The sequence below is a fragment of the Prionailurus bengalensis genome, chromosome B1, assembly GCF_016509475.1.
Source record: "Prionailurus bengalensis isolate Pbe53 chromosome B1, Fcat_Pben_1.1_paternal_pri, whole genome shotgun sequence".
Taxonomy (NCBI): domain Eukaryota; kingdom Metazoa; phylum Chordata; class Mammalia; order Carnivora; family Felidae; genus Prionailurus; species Prionailurus bengalensis.
The window spans coordinates 202,736,758-202,751,613 of NC_057344.1; the positions used below are offsets into that span (position 1 = coordinate 202,736,758).

General features: G+C 56.8%; 1 protein-coding gene and 1 long non-coding RNA gene across 3 annotated transcripts in view; one reads left to right on the forward strand and one right to left on the reverse strand.

Moving 5' to 3' along the window:
• SORCS2 (sortilin related VPS10 domain containing receptor 2) overlaps positions 1–14,856 on the forward strand; it is a 448,567-nt gene that overhangs the window by 331,324 nt on the left and 102,387 nt on the right. The gene's annotated exons all lie outside the window — the stretch shown is intronic.
• LOC122479085 lies at positions 3,509–5,183 on the reverse strand. Its single transcript, XR_006296226.1, has 2 exons — positions 4,080–5,183; positions 3,509–3,925 (listed from the first exon to the last, which is right to left on the reverse strand). It is a non-coding gene; the product is annotated as an uncharacterized LOC122479085 (long non-coding RNA).

Consider the following 14,856-nt stretch of genomic DNA (forward strand, 5'->3'; position numbering starts at 1 on the left):
TGTGTGTCAGCCTCTGGGGCACATCTGAGGCGCCTCAAAGGATTATATGGGGCCATTTCAGAAAAGCCCAGCAGGCCGCGGGTAAGGAAAAAAAAAAACCCTTTAAACTGGCAAAGCAACCAGGACGCCGGCCTGGCTTTCCAGCCCTGCGAGCAGCCTGGAGCTTTTTCCCTTCAACGTTTCAAAAGATCACCCTCTGGTTTAGGCCACTCCACAAAGCCCCTTTCATTTCCTCCAGGGCTCTGCTGTTTACAGCGGCCCTGCGTGTTCATTATTTTGGGGGGCTTTACCAACAGGCCGCTTTCATCAGGCCGTGGCCGCTCTCATTAGTATTAAAAAAAAAAAAAAAAAAAGGCACAGGCTCTCCTGGAATTCGCTGGTATATTTGGAGCCACGCAGGCCTGTTCCGCACCTGGCTTACCAGCCCTGTGACCCTGGCAGTGAGCTGAGTCTCCTCCAGCCTGGGTGTCCGAGTTCTCTGAGCAGGAGAAGGCGATGGTGCTTACCTGCACCCAGGTGCCCTTTCTGTGCGGCTCCGCGGGCGAATGCACTCCCCGCCCCGTTACACCCAGGCGCTGCCCCGTGGGAGAGGAAGTGACCCTGAGAAGCTTCCCTGTCCCCACCGTCTCAACGGCTGGGAAAGCCAAGCCTTGCAGAGCGCGAAGGCCCCGTTGGCCTGGATCCCGAGGGGCCGGGTGGAGCCGAGCCTTCGTCGGCCCGCCGCGGACACACAGCATGCGCGAGACGGGGTCCGCCGACGTGTCCGGGTGCTGGGGCCGCATCTGAACTTGCCCAAGACCCAGCGTACCCTTCCTAGAATATAACCCCTAGTTGGTAACATTGTGAGGATTTGTTGAGTGAATGAACGAGTGAGTGAAGGAATGAATGACGTAGACCAGCAAACGAAACGTCTGGCTCCTGGTAGGCATTCGATAAATGCTACGCCAAAGCCAATGCCAGTGAGGGGCCGCTCTGGTTACCTACCGCTGCATGACGGCCCCAGGCAAAGAGTGGACAGCAAGACCGGACGTGGGCAGCGACCGGCAGATGCTGTCATTGCCAATCAGCAGCAGAGCGCTGGAGCTGGGCAGTTGTGACTCCTCGTACGGAAACCGCCCAATTTGGAGTGAGTGACAGTGTCATTATGGCGAGACAGACCCCGTGTTCCCCTGCGCCTCCCGGGAGCCTGCACAGAACACAGGGCCGCTCGGGGCTCCCTGCTCATAAACCAGAGCGCTCTTGTTGCAGGAATGAAATGGGCATTTATTGAAATCCTTCCCGGGGCACCTGGGCAGCTCAGTCGGTTGAGCGACCGACTTCCGCTCAGGTCACCATCTCGCGATGCGTTGAGTTCGGGCCCCGCGTCGGGCTCTGGGCTGACGGCTCGGAGCCTGGAGCCTGCTTCGGATTCTGTGACTCCCTCACACTCTGTCTCTGTCTCTGTCTCAAAATAAATAAACATTAAAAAGAAATAAATACATAGATCCTTCCCGACACTCTCTACTTGGAGGCAGGTTTTAGTTCATTTTTTTCAGCTACCCTGGAGCATGTCTGCCCGTAGCCGAGCGAGGTCCAGTGATGAAATAAAAGACGCTCAACTCCTGCCTTCAAAATGCCCCTGGTCTCTAGGGAAATAAAACAAGAATGAGAAGCGTTGGATTATCGAGATCAAGGGTGCTGGTCCCCGTGCCAGTGCTGTCCTACCGGCTGTGTGTGTCAGCCTCTGAGCCTCAGTTTCCCTCCCGGGTATAAAACGAGGGTGCTCGGGGCGCCTGGGCGGCTCAGCCGGCTGGGCGGCCAGCTCTTGATTTCGGCTCGGGTCACGATCTCACGGTTTGTGGGACTGAGCCCCACCCACATCGGGCTCTGCGCTGACAGCACGGTTCCGGCCGGGGATCCTCTCTCCCTCTCTCTCTGCGTCCCCCGGCTTGCTCTTGCGTGGTGCTCTCTGTCTCTTAAAAAAAAAAAAAAACAAAATAAGGGTGCGTGTCGACCTTGGTGGCTGTCGTACGTGTTTGCCTCCCGATGCGCTGTCTGAACGTGGCCCTGAGCGGGAAGTGACAGGAATGCATTTTCAGGAATCACAGAATGAAGGAGGCCCGTCCCTCCTTCTGCCCAGGTGTCCTGGCCAGGTGGCTGGCCCAAGGAAGGCAGACTTCTTGGTCGACCTGAGGGCCCCAGGCCAGGCTTTCTCCCCTCACACGCTTCTGCCCCGCCCGCTTCCAGGGTGGGCTCTGGGGCGGGCGAGAGATCAGAGATCAGCGATCAGCAGGGTGGGATGGAACTGACTTCTGCCTGCAGGAAGTACACCTTCCTAGGACAGCATGCTGGGCCCTCCTCTTAGAGACCATGTGACAGGGCAGGCTCCTCTCCCTCCTTCTCCTCTCCCCCTCCCCTCCCCTCCCCAGGTTTGGCAATTTGCTATAACGACTCACAGAACTGGAAGAGCCAGCTTCACTTACTGTTACCGGCTCATTATATACAGAATACAACTCAGGCTCCAGCCCCTCTCCCCTCCGGAGATCAGGGTGTGGGGCCTCCCAGCCTTGGCCTTTCTGACCACCGGCCCCATCCTGAAGCCCCGGGGCCCCCAGCCGCCAGTCTTCCCAGTAGCACACAAAAGACGTTCCTGTCCCTCTGGAGATTTCAGGGGTTTTAGTGGCCGTGTGCCGGGAACAACGGGCAAGGACCAGATGGGTGCTTCCTACAATCCACATTACATGATCGCCCTTGCCCTAAGGCCTGGCACTTGCCAAGTGCCCAGTCCCGATTTGCTGCCACGATTCTGTGACACCCTCTCTGGTGGTCATTGTACACGGCTGAGATGTGGTTCCGTTCATTGTAGCGTTCATGCGCTCGCGGGCGTTTACTCAACACCTACTAGGTGCCAGCTGTTACCTGGCTCTTACAAGATGGGGCAGCCAGCCCGTCCCCGCCCTCGCAGGGGTCACAGCCTGGCATCTACGCCCCTGGGCCTGTGGGGGAGCCTGGACCCACCCCGCAGCTGCCCCCTCCCCGTCACATGGTATGGTGCAGAAACCGGGCCAGTTATTCAGTAAGGTCGCATGATTGCAAATAGGGTTTTCATTGGCCCAAGGCAGCATTCCCGCTCGCAAACGTGACCGGGCAACACGCTGGATTTTTCGCGGGGGGGGGGGGGGGGGGGGGGGGGTGTCTACTGCTCTTGGCAGACACAAAACAAATCCACTTGGGATTAAGCAGAAATGGGATTATTAAAGAGTGGGCTTGTAGGCTCGCATAGACGTGCACAGACGTGATTGCTTGCTGCTTGGGAAAGGGATTCTCGAGGGTTCCGGTGGGAGCGGCCCCGCCAGCTTGGTGGGCGAGGCGGAGACCCGTTACCGTCTCTCCGGGAGGAGTGCGGTCTTCCGGCTGCTGTGCAGACAGCCTGCTTGCGACCCGGGTCGCTTTTTATAGAGACTCGCCAGACCCGTGTGTCACACGCCGTCTGCACAGCGCCCTCAGTGCCAAGACTCAACTCTCTGACTCGGGGAAAATGCTGTTTAATTAGCCAGCTCAAAAGACACCCAATTATGAGGGAAATTGGGCTGGAAGAACCCGTTTTTTTCCGATTTTTCTCTCCTTCTGTGCCGAAACCCATTCCTCCGCTCCAAGACCAGCTTGTTAATTTTTTAATGTAATTTTAAGTGGATGTTCTAGGAGGAATGCGCGTTCTTCTGGAAATTGGCTGAGAGCCGCGTGCTTGCCTCAGCACCTCACGGCTCACTGGGGATGGCGGTGTCCCCATCAGGGTCTCTCAGGCTCCAGTGGCATTTGCTGAGCGCCCGCCAGGCCCGGCGCTGGGCCAGGGTCTTGGCCGTCCATTCCCACGCTGCCCAGCTTTCCAGGAACCTGCCTCATGCTGCTGGAGCACCTCCGTGGCACAATCTGCCTCCGTTGAGCCCTTTCGGTGAAGGAGAGGCTGAACGAAGGCTCCCATGGGCTGGGGCAGGGGAGGTCTTGTTCTCAGAAGGTACCCTGGAAGGGGACCCCTGCTTCCACCCTCCTGGAAGGACCCTCACCGTCGCGGTCCCCCCCCTCAGTCTACCAGGAGTCACCTGCAGTCATGCACGACCCCAGGCGGCTGAGCGGATGGGCACGGGCAGCCAGCACGTAGTGGAGTGTGGGGACTCCCCCGCCAAGTGAAGACACCCCCCAGGCCACCATATTCAGGTGGTGAGGGGCTCACGGGACACCCTGCGGATTTTAGGAGAGTAGGGGCTCAGCTCTTTGACTCTAGAAAATCCCCGCAGGGAAGCCCAGGGAGGCTCGAGGCAGCGTCCCATGGAGAAGGAGGCACTGTTGCCCTGTGCCTGGGACTGACTCCTGTGTCAGATGGAGAGTAAGTCAGGGCTGGGGAAGGAGACGCTTGATTTGAAGATGACTGCGGGGGTGGGGAGGCTATTGCAATAAGAGAGGGGCTGTTACAATAGAGGTGGGGACTATGACAACAGAAGAGGGGCTGTTATAGCAGAAGAGGAGCCATAACCATAGGGGGAGGAGTTGTTAGAGCAGGAAAGGGGCTGTAACAATTGGGGAGGGGCTATTGCTATGGAAGGGGCTGCTACAATGGGGGAGGGGCTATTACAACAGGGGAGGAGCTATTACTATGGGCGGGGCTATTACGGGGAGAGGCTATGAATACAGAGGAGGGGCTATTACAACAGGGGCGGGGCTATTAACATGGGAGGGGCTATTGCACGGGGAGGACTTGTTACAACAGGGGAGGGGCTGTCACATCAGGAGGGGGTTAATTCAGTGTAAGATCTGGAGCGTCTCAAAGGTAAGGGGAAAGGTGTTTCCTTTAGGGAGGAGCACACAGGGTGCAGGGCTGGATGGGTCATGAGCAGGGGGCATCTGGTTTGTGCCCGCTGGTTCTCAGGAAGGCTGTGCAGTGGGCTCTTGCCCACCTCGGGGCTGGGCACAGTTGGGCCTGTTGCGGGGGGGCGGGGGGGGGGAGGCCCGACTGAAATCGGTCCGGCTCACTACCGGCATTTTGTCCAGCCGTCCGTGTGGTCCAGTTTGGCTAATCTTTTATGAGCAGAGAATGGGAACCTGGAGGTCCGTGCCTGGCCTGACGCAAGTTAACAGGGGCACGGGCACAGCTTGTCTAAGTCCACAGGGCAGGGACGTCGTGCCATAGCTCTTTGCTGGAGCACAGGGTGGGGTACTTAACCTCTGGAGTTTCTGAGAGCACGGGGCTCAGGTGAAGTCCCACACTGTCAACTCAGAGCAGGTCACAGCCACCACTCTCCTGACTCGGATCAAGAAGGTTCCACGGGGTCCACAGGGAGAGCTGTGCTTTCCCCCCGGAGGCCACGCAGTGTGGGCTCCGCCTTGCTCATCTACGCCCCTGGTGCAGTGCTGTGCGGCTGTGCAGGGGGCTCCTAAGGGGCTCACCCTGCAGCCAGCCCGGCGGGACCCCAGTAGGGCACCGCATAGAGCCTTCCTCTGCATCGGCAGCTCCCGGATCAATCTGGGGACTGATCAGCTCTCCACACTCTGTTGTGACCGTGTCTCAGGTGGGGTTGAACCAGGTCCGGTGCACCCCAGGCGAGCCGAAGATATGGGGTGCCAGATAGGCATGCCGGGGAGCCCCGCTACATATGGCAAGGCAGGCAGGCCGGCTGTTGGGGGGGTGGGGAGCACGTGGTAGAAGGCAAGAGGCGGCCCAAATGCTGATACCCCTGGCTTCTGCTTTTCTGGCACCAAAACATGTTTCCTGCCAAGCTTGCTTAAGCTTTCTTCACGAAAACCTTGTGCGATATTCTTAAACTTCTCAGAAGCCGTGTGTGGAAGCCACCGCAGGTCCGCCCAGACCGCGACTGCCTTGGGAGCGGACGGTGGCTGCGTCCTCCCCAAGCCAAGTTAATGTCGAGCTGCACTACGTCCCATGGCTTCGGTGGTTGCCGTGGCCCGTGGAGCCCCTGTGACGTGGGGGCCTGCGGGCTTATTGGTTTTGACGGGCGCGGCATCGGTGCCCTTGCAGGCTGTGAGACTGAAGCCAGGGTCCTCCGGGAAGGCAGCAGAGCAATGCTCAGGGCTCCGCAGAGACGGGGAGCCTGGCTCACCCGGGTCCTGGCAGCTCTTGAGTCTCTGAGCAGGACTGTCGGCTCCCTCGGGGGGGGGGGGGGCAGCAGGGAGAATCTGAGCATGGCACCACCCTCACCCAGCATCTCAACACCCCGCCCCGCCGTGGGAGATGGGTCTAAATGAGGTGCTGTGAGTCCCCAGGGAGACAGGTGTGCTGCTGCAGCCTCCAGGTGGAGAATTGGATAACCCTAGACCCCACACTAAGCACCAAAGGCCATGGATCCCGTTGCCCCCCTTGCTGCTCCCTCCGGACTGCCCCCGCCCCCCCCCCCCCCAGATCGCACACATCTCCTCTGTTCACCCTTCTGTTTGGTACCTCTCGCTGTGGTTGTGGTAGAGCCTGCGAGCAGAGCATCCCTGGGGAGAGACGAGAGAGGGCGTAGGCAGGGCGTAAGGGGAGTGGGGGCTTCGCTCTAGAGTTTAGCCGGCAATCTGAGAACCACGGTGAGAGGTGGGTGAGGTTTCCTGAATGTTTAAATGTAGGAGGGGTTTTGTGTGACCTTTCTTTAATGCGGTCCTAACTTGATTGCCTGGTGTACCGGCTTCCAGTAGCTGTCATGACAAATTAGTACGAAGTTGGTGGCTTAGAACAACAGAAATCTGTTCTCTTGCAGTTCGGGGGTCAGCAGCCTGAAATGGGTTTCACTGGGCTGAAATCGGGGTGTCTGTGGGGCTGCACCCCTCACGGAGGCTCTTGGGGAGAACGTGCCTTAGCCTGTGGCCCCTTCTCCATCTGCGCGGTGAGCAGCAAAACACCCTCAGCCTAGCTGTCTGACTGGGACCTGTGTTTGCATTGCCACGCCTCCTTTGCTTGCATCGCCACGCCCCCTTGTTTGCATTGTCACGCCTCCCTTGTTTGCATCGCCACGCCCCCCTTGTTTACATTGCCACGCCTCCCTCGTTTGCATCACCACGCCTCCTCCCCACACTCTGACCTTCACGCCTCCCTCTTGCAAGGACCCTGTGATTGCATGATGCCCACCAGATAATCCAGGATAATTTCTCATCCCAAGATCTTTAATTAATCACATTTGCAAAGCCCCTTTGGCCATCTAGGGTAAGATATTCACAGGGACTGAGGATTAGGGCATGGACATCTTTGTGGGGCGTCGGGGGTGCGGGTGGGGCATTATTCTGCCAGCTACCCAGGTGAACGTGGCCTGCCTGAGTCCGTAGACACCGGCTTTTTGACATAGTGTGTGGTGTATTATCCTGAACGTCCCCCAAGCACGGAAGAAAATGTGTGTTCTTCAGTTCTCTATTGGCAACAACGCCCCAGGTATATCCTTGGATGTTCAAATCTTCTATCTTGTAACGGATTTTTGTCTGCTTAACTGTTGTCTAGAGAAGCGTATTCAGATTTCTACACCGAATGCAGCTTTGTGACTTTTTGGCTTGAAGTTCTGTCGACCTTTGGTTTGTTTACTGTAGGGCTTTATTCCATTACAAGATTAAAACGTTACATATTGTTATATCTTTCTTGTAAATTGAATCTTTTATCATTGAATTAGCAAATTTTCATCCATCTGGCAAAGATTTTGCTTGTGTGTGTGTGTGTGTGTGTGCGTGTGTGTACTTTTCACCTAGTCCCAGGAGCAAGGTAAACGTAGGCAGGTTTCTGTCTACACTGTGGATTTATCTCCAGTGCTCACTTACACCAAACATGGAGCTCTCTGGCCCCAGCTTCAGGCTGAGGGCTTCCTGTTAAACTCCCTCTCTTGGCTTTGTCCCTTGACCCCCAGCCCTCATGCAGTCATCAAGACAGAGAGCCAAGATCTCCTGTTAGAAAAGTGTCCATTTCATCCATGAATCACATAAAAAACCCAAGCCAGAGTGGCTTAGCTAAGACAGAAGTTTATTAGCTTGTTTCTTTCTTATGACCAACACGTCAGGTGGTCAGTGCAGGGCTGAGGGTCTTCTTTATGTTTCACTCTGCGTGGCTTCTGTTCCCAGGCATCCTCACAGTCCAGAATGGCTGCCGCAACACCGGGCATTGTGCACGTAGTCCAGTTCTTGGAAGGGATAAAAGGTGTGGAGAGCGGCATGCTGTCATTTTAAGGAAACTTCCTGTGTTATTGTTTCTGTGGCAAGGATTTCAATGTTGTTTAGTCTGCCCTCTTGACAGTGAAACGGAGTCTGCCCAGGTGGACAATTCTGGATGATTTGTTATTTCACACCTGCCTCTGTTCTCCCGTTCAGCTGCATTCCTCGTGCATTTGGCAAGCACATGTGCTTCTTGGTGGGGTCCTGGTGGGGTCCAGGTCAGGGGAGGGGCAGAGAGGGGGACTCAGCTGGGTCGCATGGGTGGGGAGGCGGCTGCTAGCAGATGAGGCCGTGGAACCACCTGGAAAGCCCAGGAACAACCCTCGGGGAGGGGTCTCAGTGTGGACGGTCTGGGGGCCGGTACCAGCAAGACTCAGGTGCAGAAAGAACACACGAGGGGCACCCGGGCTGGGGAGCGGGGTGCCCCAGGGCCAGAGACGGGGAGCTCTGGCGAGCTGGTGGTGGTCGGGCCTGGCCGTGTGAGTGGGGTGCAGGGCTCGCCTCCTCCCAGGCTGCCGAACTCAGACCCGCACACCGCCGTTCCGGCCACCGCCCCCTCTCGTAACAATTTACTCTACACAGCTGGGCTTCAGCGCGTAGGTAGAAAGATCTGGTGACTCAGGTGTGCGGCAGGAGTTAGACCAGCGAGGGCCCCCTTCACATCACAGACCCCGCTGCTCTTTATGACCCCGCTGGAGAAGAGGCTCGGGTCCTTTCAGCCAGGGGTGAGACCCGTTCAAGCCCGTGTGACCGTGGCTTGCATTTTTTAACTATTTATTAAACGATCGTCTCTGTGGCCTGGAGACTCCAGGGCCTGTAACCCAAGCGTTAAGAGGGTTCCCTGGCGTTCTGGCATCTCATTCTGACTCTTTGCTCGCGGCTTTTCGCTGGGACTGATTGCTTCCCAGACCTGCAAGGTTCGTTTGCCCCAGTGGAATTTTCCAGCGTGCCTCTTCCCGGCGGCAGAGTTCTAAGAAGTTGGAACCTCTGCACCTTCTCCAGGACGGGGACATGGGTTCTTTAGCCTCGGATCTCTCCTCGGGTCCTGCTGGACGGGCCGCATCTGGGCCCACCCCCCCGCCCTGCCTTCTGCAGGGGGGTGTCGTAGCCCATGGCGGTGTCGCCAGGAAGGCGAGGACAGAGCTGTTGGTGACGACCCCAAGTGTAGCATTCGCTGGCACACGGTGGGTGTCTCCAGTCACGCTGTCCGTTAAAGGTTAGGGGGGGCCCTGGGGCTGCTGGGGATCCCTTGACTGCGTTCCGTTCCCGAACAGACGGGGTGCGGCCAGGGCCGTCTCTGCCCTTTGGCCCCTCGTGAATCCTACACTTCCTACTGACTCTTCCCTTGAATGAGTGTTGAGCTCAGAGCCCAAGACCCCCCAAGACCAGAATCCACCTTCCTGCCACTTGGTCACCAACAGAAAGCTGTGCTGACAGCTCTGACCTTTGTATTTTATTTTATTTTTTTATTAAAAAAAATCTTTTTTAACGTTTATTCATGTTTGAGAGACAGAGTGAGAGTGGGGGAGGGGCAGAGAGGGAGGGAGACACAGAATCCGAAGCAGGCTCCAGGCTCCGAGCAAGCAGTCAGCACACAGCCTGATGTGGGGCTCGAACCCACCAACCCGTGAGATCATGACCCGAGCTGAAGTCAGACACCCAACTACTGAGCCACCCGGGCGCCCCTGACCTTTGGTATTTAAAATTTTTTTAAATATTTATTTTTGAGAGAGAGACAGATGCAAGCGGGGGAGGGGCAGACGGAGAGGGAGACAGAATCCGAAGTTGGCTCCAGGCTCTGAGCTGTCGGCACAGAGCCCGACGTGGGGCTCGAACTCACAAACCCATGAAATCATGACCCGAGCCACAGCCGGACGCCTAACCAACTGAGCCACCCAGGTGCCCCCTGACCTCTGGTATTTTAATTGACTGTATAGTGTGACTACAGATGGACACTTAGGAAGACATGGGTTGCCAGCCTCAAAACCGATCTGTGTTTCTGGTGTCATTATGTGTCTTCTGTTGACTTTTCAATAATGGAAAGAAAACTTCTGCCCAGCACTTAAACGTTCGGATTTGAGGCAGCTAACTCCTTGTGCGTGTTCATGGGGACGTGCTCTGATCTGGAGGCAGATGTCTCGTGGTGAGGTGGAGAGGTCACTTGGGGGAATTCTGTCCCCCCCCCCTCCCTGCTCAGCCCATGTCACTGTCCTCCATAAAGCACCCCTCCACCCTCCTGCCCCTCCGGCCTTGGTACCGAGCATTCCCTGGACACCTGACATTACAGAAGCCACCTTGCGTCATCCTTAACGACAGTTCCGTGTGCCAAGAATTCATATCCCCATCACACAGACAGAATTGGGGCTTGAAGAAGGAAGTGACTTTCCCCCAAAGAATCACATCACAGGTGGATGTGAGATTTCAACAAAGTCTCTTTGGCTCTGCTCTGGGCCACCCTGTGTCACCAGGATTTTGGAGCAGGCAGGATTTCAAGGCAATGTAGGTCCCCATGTGCAGTTAGGGGTCAAGGCTCGAGCCCGCCCGCTTCTGGGTGCAGACAGAGACGACAGGGTGGGAGCCTTGCCCCCTTGGCCAGAAAACCCAGCCCCTCACCCACCCTCTAGATGTCAGCCCTGATCCAGGACCAGACCTGACCACATCTCCACCCTGCCGCAAGCCCAGGGGCCCTGGCCTTTCTCAGCCTCCCCTTTGGCTCCACACTTGGTCAGGAGCTGGCCTTTGAGGCCCCCCAGTGGCCTCTCCCAGGACAATCTGCATTTTATATGAAGGTGGGTCCTTCCTACGTTGGGGTGTGAAATTGTCCTTTCTTCTGTGAATTGGTGGTTAAGGATAGTAGCTTTCTTTTAACAACATCCCTTGGAAAAATAAAAGGCTAGTGGGCCCCCCTTATATTCTTGCAAACTGTGATGGTTGGCCCGTGGAGGCTGGAAGCCTGGGCACGGGGTCCCTCTAGCCCTGCGCGTGCCACGACCTGCCCCGTGCACCTTCACACTGGCAGGCCCCCAGTCACGCCTGCCTGCCCACCTGCCCTCTCCCCGACCCTCCTGGCGAGGTCCCAGCCTTCCACATTGAACTCAGCTGTCATCACATCCAGAAAGCCCTTCTGATGGTGCCCCGTGGACTCAGATCCTGCTCCTCCGGGCTCTACCCCACAACCCCTGTGGCTGCTTCTTCAACCACATCCTTGCCCCACTTTGTCATCAAGGGCTTCTGTGTTTTTAAATATTTATTTATTTTGAGAGAGAGAGAGAGAGAGAGAGAGAGAGAGTGTGTGTGTGTGAGAGAGAGAGAGAGAGAGAGAGAGCAAGCAGGGGAGGGGCAGGGGGAGAGGGACAGAGACTCCCAAGCGGGCTCTGTGCTCAGTGCAGAGCCCAACGCAGGTCTCAAACTCACAAACCATGAGATCATGACCTGAGCCGAAATCAAGACTCCGACGCTTAACCGACTGAGCCCCCCAGGCGCCCCAATCAAGCAAGGGCTTTTCTTCTTCTATACGCTGAGCTTCTGGAGGGCAGGGAGCATGTCCTGCTGTGTGTCCTCGGCCCAGGGCAGCACGTACGTGACCGGAATGGAGGCGTCAGGGCCAGAGTAGCTGTGGGGTTGGGCATGGGCTCCAGAGCGGTCAGGTCGCCGCCCGGTCCACTCAGGACAAGCTTGGGGATGTAGATGGGGTGAGCTGGCTTGAGGGGCTCTGCCGGGCACCCTCATGGTGACCATGTCTCTTATGCATCGCTGGTCATGCCCCCCACCGCCCTGTTTGGACAGACGCCGTCGGCTCGAAGACAAGCACTGTCTGTCTCCGACTTTGTATTTTATTTTTGGCTAATGCAACTTGGCATTTTATTTTCCTTCATTACTTGTGGTTGTGCTCGAGGCGAAAGCTCCAGTAAATCTGTGACCGTCATCATCCGCGGGCCTGGTTTTCAATCCGAGGCTGATGATTAGCTCACTCTTGCCCTCTCCCTAGACTGCCTCCTCGGGGCCCCCGGACTAATTATGGCAAGGTGGGCTAACCGAAGTTCCGTGTCGAGACTTCTCCGGAAATCTTTCGAGCCCTGAAAGCGCAGAACATCGAATGTGTTCAGAGGATGCGGTTAGCTGTGTCGGTGGGGGTTATGGGAGAAGGGGACCTTAGAGGGCACGCATACTCCCCCACCCCACCGCCTCAGCCCTGCGTGTGTGTGTGTGGTGTGTGTGTGGCTTCTCAGAGGTCTTGGGGTGAAGGGGGGTGGCTCAGGCCTGGGAGCGGAGAGGGCGTGGAGACAGGACAGGGCAGCTCTCCCAGGTGAGGGTGAGATGCCCCTCCTCCTGCACATCCCTAGGGCCCCCAAGCCTTGTCTTCACCGTCTCCCTGCTGCCCTGCCCGCCCCCACCCTGTCCAGCCAGTGTGGGGTCAGGGGAGCAGCTGGCCTCTCCCCATCTCCTGAGCCCCTGTGTCTGCAGCAGGTGCACACGGGCGGGGAGGAGGCTGTCGTCCACAGCCCGCGGGCCCTCCCGAGACCCAGGCCTGCGGTGCTGTCCTCTCCCCCTTCCTGAGAGTCCCTGCAGGACCCGGACCCCCCGCCCCTCCCCCCACCACCGCCTCAACCTCAGCTCTCCATCAAGGGCCCGGTGTGCTGGAAGAAAGTGCTATCAGTAATAACCCTTCACATCGCTACAGCGATTTCCAATTTGCCGTGGACTTCCACATCCATTATACTGTTTAATCCCGCCCCACGGGTAGCCGCCAGGACGAGGGAGATAATACAAGCTAAGCTCTGGTACAGGGCCTGCCCCACCGTAGGCACCTGCAAAAAAAGACAGCTGCAACTCTCGGGGTGGGGAGAGGGAGGGGAGGCAGGGGGAAGAGGCAGGAGGACAAGCATGGGCAAGGGGAGGAGGGGGAGCGGGGAGCTGTTCTCCCAGCTGGACTAGGACCGAGGCCAGCAGCACGGGCTCTCAGGCCAGTGCTCCCTGCACCCGAAGGCAAGGCCCTTCCTCCCACCCCTCCCTCCCAGAGAGGAGCCATGGGTTCTGTCAACCAGGAGGGCAGGTCCCAGGGCCAGCCGGGCCTGGAGATGGTGGGGTCACTGCACTTGGAAGGGGAGTCTAGCATTCTGGGCAGAGGGAGTGCTTGTCAAATGAATGAACAAGCATTGGGGATCCCAGGCTTGGCCAGCTTCCTGAAAAATAGATCTTTATTCCACTTGACGGAGGAAAATGTATTAATTGATGCCCCATCTCTGCACACACACAAAAATGCAAGGGGACTTCTTAGGCGACCTGAATAACCCAAAGAATAAGACAGAACAGCGAGGATTGAGGACAAGGGGAGGCAGCGGACAGCTGCTCCGTGGGGCTCCTGAGTCTAGTAGTCTCATGCTGTCCCTTAGAGGCCACATGTTCCCACTCAAGGAAGGTGGGAAGTCATGTCCTCCAACGAAGGGGCAGTCCAGCCCCGATACCTCCATAACTCTGAGGGTACCCAAGGGTACCCAAGGGGCACATGCATCCCACATAATTTCATAGGAAGGGCCCTCAGGAAAACTGCTTTTGGAAATATCCCAGGCACTGGACAATGGGAGTCCCTCCAATTCCATACCCGTTCCTTGATCTCCTAGTGCAAGCTACTACTCAGCACGCAGATGTGAGGCCCTGAATGCTGAGTCTGGACTCTGCCATCCTGAAACTTGAAATTCACCCATCTACTCAACCATCCATCCCTCTCTCCATCCACCCTCCATTACCTGCCAATCCATCACCCACCAGTCCATCCATCCATCACCCATCCATCCATCCATCCATCCATCACCCATCCATCCACCCATCCACCCACCCATCCATCCATCCATCCATCCATCCATCACCCATCCATCCATTCATCCATCCATCCACCCACCCACCAGTCCATCCATCCATCCATCCATCCATTCGTCTGTCACCCATCCATCCATCTATCCATCTACCCCTCTATCACCCACCAGTCCCTCTCTCTATCCATCCACCATCCACCCATCCATTCATCCATCACCCTCCAATCCATCACTCACCAATACATCCACCCATCCATCCATCTATCCATCCACCCCTCTATCACCCACCAATCCCTCTCTCCATCCATCCATCCATCCATCTACCCATCTATCACCCACCAATCCCTCTCTCCATCCATCCATCCATCCATCCATCCATCCATCCATCCATTCACCCTCCCCACTGAACACTGATTTATCAGAGATTAATCTGACAGTGCTGTAGGTTCTGGGAATACAGCACTGAGCAAGAGACGCAGCGGCTTAAAATCAGGGCCACCACACACACAAATTGGGCGGGCTTGGCACTGCACAAGGACACTTTGCTGAGGGTGAATCGAGCTAAAATTTACTTGCCAGGCTATGAGCTCTGACGTGGGCTCCCTTGGCCTGGAGGAAGGGGAATCTTTTTCCTGGTATAAAGGGGCCAACCATTCCTTAAGGCACTTTCCCTGGGGGCTATTTCTACCTTTTTAAATGTGCATAAAGTCCTTGGTCAGGCAACAGCAGCCCTATCCCATCCTGGGCAATCTCAGAGGGAGGGTGTTATATCCCTGCCCCACTCCTGACATACCAATCAAGTGTCCCTGTGCCTTGATGTTGCTTTTCCAGCACCTGAGATAACTTTGTCCCAAAATAACGTTCCCCAACTAACTCATTCATCCTT